Source organism: Belonocnema kinseyi, chromosome 7, assembly GCF_010883055.1.
Source record: "Belonocnema kinseyi isolate 2016_QV_RU_SX_M_011 chromosome 7, B_treatae_v1, whole genome shotgun sequence".
Lineage (NCBI taxonomy): Eukaryota > Metazoa > Arthropoda > Insecta > Hymenoptera > Cynipidae > Belonocnema > Belonocnema kinseyi.
Genome location: NC_046663.1, coordinates 116,542,140 through 116,547,937, shown reverse-complemented (window position 1 = coordinate 116,547,937; position 5,798 = coordinate 116,542,140). Strand labels below are relative to the sequence as shown.

Sequence of the window (5,798 nt, the reverse complement as noted above, 5' to 3'; positions counted from 1 at the left end):
TATTTACTGTTATTATTTCATTCTGTATTTCCAGCATTTACAATGTAAGATTGCAAAATTTCTAATTTGACCATTCCAAGGTAAATCATTAAATAATTTAAATTTTGAATAAAAAGTCAGGCCTTTATTTCAATAAGTTTCATTAGATAATCAGCTTTCATTTTAATTTTCAGTCGCTGCTATTATGAAACGAAAAATGCCTAATCTGAAATATACCAAAGTGAACAATATTACAAAGTGAAAGATTTAGTAATTGCACAAATATTAACTGTAAGTTCTTTATATTGTTTAACATCAAATCGGAATGCCTCCGTACTATCTTGTTTAAAATTGAAAATCTGTCAAATTTAATACTCTAAATATTAAACAACTGCACGAAAGCATGGAAAATCTTTTAAAATTTTGGAATTTAATACTTGAAATTGCGTGATTGCAAATAATATTTCTAAAATCTTACATTTAAACTTCAGTTTGCGAAAATTCAAAACCTTCAACAATTATCTCACGGTGATCAAAGATGTTCATTTACTAGAAAAATTTTTAATTCCGGTCTAATATTAAATTAGCTAATATTTTCTAGTTCTTCGTTAACTCAAAAAATGTTGCCCTCATCTACCGAATATTTTGTTTTTATGTTTCAAAAGAAAATTGAAATAGAGGATTGTGACAACTAGACTTTTCTCGATGATTAAGGAGGTGAAATATAGCAACTGAGGAAATATTCTATTATAACAAAGAATATTATTTGCAGCTGAATAATTATTATTCAAATACTACTAACTTTAGAATGCTGGACACTACTTGTTTCTGACTCCGGCAAATACTGAACTTCCAATCAGGTTCCTTTGATCGACGTATTCTTCCTTTAGGACCAACCAAGTACGATCAAAGGCAAAGTTGCATTATAATTCTTCCATCTAAGTACAAACAAGAAACATACCATTGATAAGTTATAATTATATGTTGTGCATCGCACGTGATTTAAACAAACACAGAATTTATCGCCATTCTCCGCCGTCTTCAGCAAATTCAGCAAATGTTTTACTCGAAGATCCTTTTCTTTTTTCTTATCAAGTGGACATAATTTTCTAATGGCTTTATAAAAATCAGACCACCTTTTAATAGCTGCGTACAGGATGGGTTTTTCGCTAAGCTTACAATCAACAAAGTCCTCTTTAATTCAGTGGCGGACTGGGTACTCAGGGTCGCGGCCGAGGATTCAATACTGGGGCGACTCCTAAAAAGGTCATCGGAAACAAAGAAAAACTGGTACTAAGGAGTATAACGTAAACGCATTAGATGTATGTACTAAGTGCCCCCCCCCCCCCAAGATTGTCATAACAATTTTTTCAATTTAAAAAAAAATCGAAAATTCGAATTTTGATCAAACAAAAAAATAATGAAAAATAAAACATTCTGTTTCGTAGTCTAACTATGCAAGCTACAAAAAAAGATTAATTAAAAGAAAGTTGTATTAAAAGAATACAAATTGGTTAATCACGTTTTAATAGGATGCGTAGTTTATGTTTAATTCATAAAAAACAACATAAAAAGTAAAAAAAATAATTGCATTTTTGAGGCAATGGAGACAAGCTACGAAGATACTAAATATACCCATGCATATAATGAATCGTAATAACACAAATTGATTGAAATGATACATTTTTCAGGGCAGCTGTGAGTAAAATTTAGAGCAAAATAAGGAACAAAAATATTAAATTATTCATTAGAAATCAAATTTGTACTTTATTTTGCAATAACTGAATAAGCAATCCCGGACCGAGATACAAACATAAATTTAATATGCATTTGATGTAATAATGTCGAACGTGATGTAGTAAAGTTGGCATTTTGGAAAAAATCGAGGGCGAAGCACAAGATTCGTGATGAGAATGTGTTCGTTAAAGCCGAATAAGCTTTAACAAAAGTTAATTCGCAATCACCAAATTACAGTTTTGTCGATGCGATGACCTTTAATGTTAAAAATCTGTCCGCTTCGGGGGTACATTCTCATCGCGCGCTGCGCGCGCTGCTCGCTGGTTTGAACGCGCCTAGGGCGCGCGACGGTTGGCTCTCGCGCTCGATAACAGGTTACCTCGCGCTTCGCGCTCGAACATAATTACACCTCGCACTTCGCGCTAGGATATTTATTCTTTGCATTTGGAATGTTTTAAAAAAACTTTATGAAAAAGATCTCTTTTAGATGGCATTATTTATATGCGTCTTCATATTCTGAATTGTCTACTTAATTAAGTATAGTCAAAGATTAAGTTTCTTAAAGATCTTTAGGCTTTCAGGTACACATTCTCATCGTGACACTCGCGCTGCGCGTTCGATTTCCGACAGAAATTTGTAAACAGGTTTTGTTGGTCTTTTTTTCTCGTAACTTTTGTCGTTTTTCTACACATTTTTTTATTTAATTTTTTTCAACGTTATTTTTCACGAATAAAACAAAAAGTACGAGTCCTATCAAGAAGTGATTCTTAACGAAATTGTAGATCTTTTTGGGGATAATCGTTTTTGTTAATTCATCTTTTTTCGTATCCTACCTAGTTTGTACACAAAATGGAATTCTTTATTTTCCATCATTTTTTGTGCAATTAAAATTTGAATTCTCGATTTTTGTAGAAAATTCAACAATTGGTTATAATAATCTTGTAGGGATTTCAAAAAGAAATGTTTTTCTTCTCTTGACTTTTTTTCATATCGTGCGTTTCTCGGCTTCAAATTTTGATTTTCGGTTGATTAAAAAAATTTTGAAAACGCTATAACTCTTAGAATTTTCTTTTAGACGAAAAAAGTCATAAGGATAAATTGTTTGTTCTTTTCAATTCTATAAATATCTGTACATAGAATTTTCAAATTCAGAAAAAAGTGGTCTTAAAAATTTTCAAAATGCGCTCACTTTTTAAATTTTCATCAAAAATGGCTGGATCACGAACTCGTCCTTTCTTTTAGGACCTAAGAAAAGTGTGCCAAAGATGAATCTTATTCGATCATTTTTTCGAGAGTTGTCGTGTTTACAGAAGGACGGCCGGACGGACAGACAAACAGACAGACGCCATCGTTAAAACCTGATTTTAGGATTCAGGGGGTCTCGAAACGTGGTGATCCGTCGAAAAAGTGTGATGTCAAATTTCCGACAATTCTAATACTTTCTCAATCATAAATGATGAGAATGTAAAAATTTTGTGCACGAATTTTGGGAAGTACAAAGACCGAGCATGCAGCGTGAAGTAAATGCATTATTGAGCGCAATAACCAAAAGTCGCGCACCCATATAGACTGCAAGTTTTCAAGTATTTTTACCTCGAAGATTCAAGCCGTAATTTAAGTAAGTGATTCATAATAACAGCATTAAAAATGACAAAAAATGTTAAAGTTATAAAAAAATAACAATTATTATAGTAAATTATAGCACAATATTGTAAGATTTTTTAAATTTCCATAATAATGAATTATATCCTTTGATTCGAACTCTTGAAATGTAAGCTAATAACTTGTTTTAAAGGATATTTCGACTAACAAGTAGTCATTTTAATGTAAAAATTTAATTTAAATTTAATGATGACCAAAATAATGAAATACAGCCGATAATTAGTCGAGATTTTGTAAAAAATTAAATGAGTTGCCCCCTTTCATGTTTGTAAGTGGAAAATGAAGTCATACTTTTTACATAAATAAGTTAATCTGGAAACTCCCTTTCAATATGAATAATTTATTATTTATTTTGAAGATATTTTCTTTAATGGAATCCAAAACATGCATCAGGGAATTTCATAAGAATAATATGGGTGAAAAGAAATTAGAGTGAACTGTCTACTTTACTGGTAATACTTATAGGAGTACAAGTGTAAATCGTGGATATTATTGGATATTTTTTTCACTCTTTCCACTGGAATCTAACATATATTTATTTGTTTAAAAAATATAATCTTTTTGGGGCGCCTTGGCATGGCTTAGCGGGCGCCAACCAAGGGGGCGCAGCCGGGATACGCCGGCTGCTCACTTATGCCAGTCCGCCACTGCTTTACTTAACGTAAAAGCCTTCGGATTTTTTAAAATGGGCCACTTGTCATAAAAATCATAGATTTTCGTGCCTGAGCTGATGTTTAAATTTTCAGACCGAAAATAAGAAGTAACTTTCCAGTGTTGAAGAACAAGATCCAATGGCCCGCGATTATTTCTTAACCATTCTACACTATATTCTACTGAAGCTGGAAAAAGAAGTAGTTGATGCTATAGTGTTACTTGTAAATAGTTTTACGCATGTTGTAAAAATTCTTTTTTAAATACTCGCAGTCCATAGGCCGCTCATACTCTTCATGATTCTTATGATCAGTAGCGGTATCTAATGATCTTAACTTCCTTAATCTGAATTAATATCTAACAGCCAATATTCCCTTCACTCATATATGACAGGTGGTATGTAATAATACTGAATGTCTTCAGTAGGGAAATCGCTCTTTACCTCCACCGATAAATATTTAAAATCTTTGTATCTGGCATCACTGCAGCGTGAGGAACAGAGAAAGACAGACAATTAAAGTAAATTTGAATTCATTAGTTCAATAAATTTTATATTTATTAAAGGAAATTTGAATTAGTGGAGGTTAACGTGTGATTAAACTTAAAGTTTCAATTATTTATTCAATTACAATATTTATACTCCTACACATTATAAGTAAAGATAAAAAAGCGAAAAGAGGTCTGACCTAATTAAATAAAAGAATTGAAAAAAGTGACTAAAAACAAAAACTGCGCGTCCTATAAATAAATTATTAATAGATAATTATGACAAACTTTTAGTGTCCTTAAAAATCAACCTTTTTTCCTCTAGGCTTTTTTCATATCGTGCGTTTTTTGGCTTAAAATTTGCATTTGTTTTTTCAACATTTTAAATACTGTAAGCTGGGCTCACAGGCAGACATATATACATACAGTCATACATCAGAGCCATTCGTAAAAACCTGTTTTTCAGGTTCGCAGGGTCTGAAAACGTGGACATTTGCCAAAGGGGGGGGGGGGCTCAAATTTTATACAGATCTAATAACTGCTTTATGAGAATGTACAAAATTTTAACGAAGTTATGCGTATTCGAATTTTTGCTTTGTTACAAAAATTTGTTTTGTAATTTATATAATAATATGTGGACCGATTTTGGTGAAGCTAATCGCCTTCCTCTAAAAATCCAAGAGAACATTGAGAAAATGTTTAAAATTGACAGAATGGCACCGGTTTTTCTCAAAATATTATTATTCGAATTTATCAAAAAACTTACTCTTATATCTCTTGCCAATTTTTTCCCTGAACTTTTACCATCCCAGAGAAAATATGTTGCGAGTTTTACGCGGGCTAATTATCTTTTGTAGCCATGAAAATTTTTTGCTTCATGAAATATAATTATTGCAATTTTTTGCGAACAATGACTATTACCAAAACTTTTAAGAAAATAGTTTGCAAAGTTGAAAAAGTTATACAAAAAGTTTTTCTATTCATTTAGGATATCTTGCATCATTTATTGACAAAAATATAAAATTCAATTTTCATAAACGAAAAAATTCTCTTGGCCACAAAAATACTTTACCTAACATAAAACTTATATATAATAAAAAAGGTGGGGGGCTTCCTCCCTTACATAGGAATCATCCTTATGTTTGTAGTCCTTTAAATTACACAGGCCGAGAAAATTTGACAAAACACCGTTTTTTGCTATATTTGAGGTTACATAGCATCTTGAATAAATTTTTTTTTCAAAAACGGGCGAAAGCATCACAAAAGAGCACCCTTGCCCTCTG

At 31.7% G+C, this 5,798-nt stretch overlaps 1 long non-coding RNA gene across 1 annotated transcript in view; it reads right to left on the bottom strand.

The window, feature by feature from the left end:
- LOC117177497 overlaps nucleotides 1-5,798 on the bottom strand; it is a 7,890-nt gene that overhangs the window by 305 nt on the left and 1,787 nt on the right. Inside the window, exon 2 of the long non-coding RNA XR_004467702.1 lies at nucleotides 782-917. This is a non-coding gene — a long non-coding RNA (uncharacterized LOC117177497). The remainder of the gene's footprint in view (nucleotides 1-781; nucleotides 918-5,798) is intronic.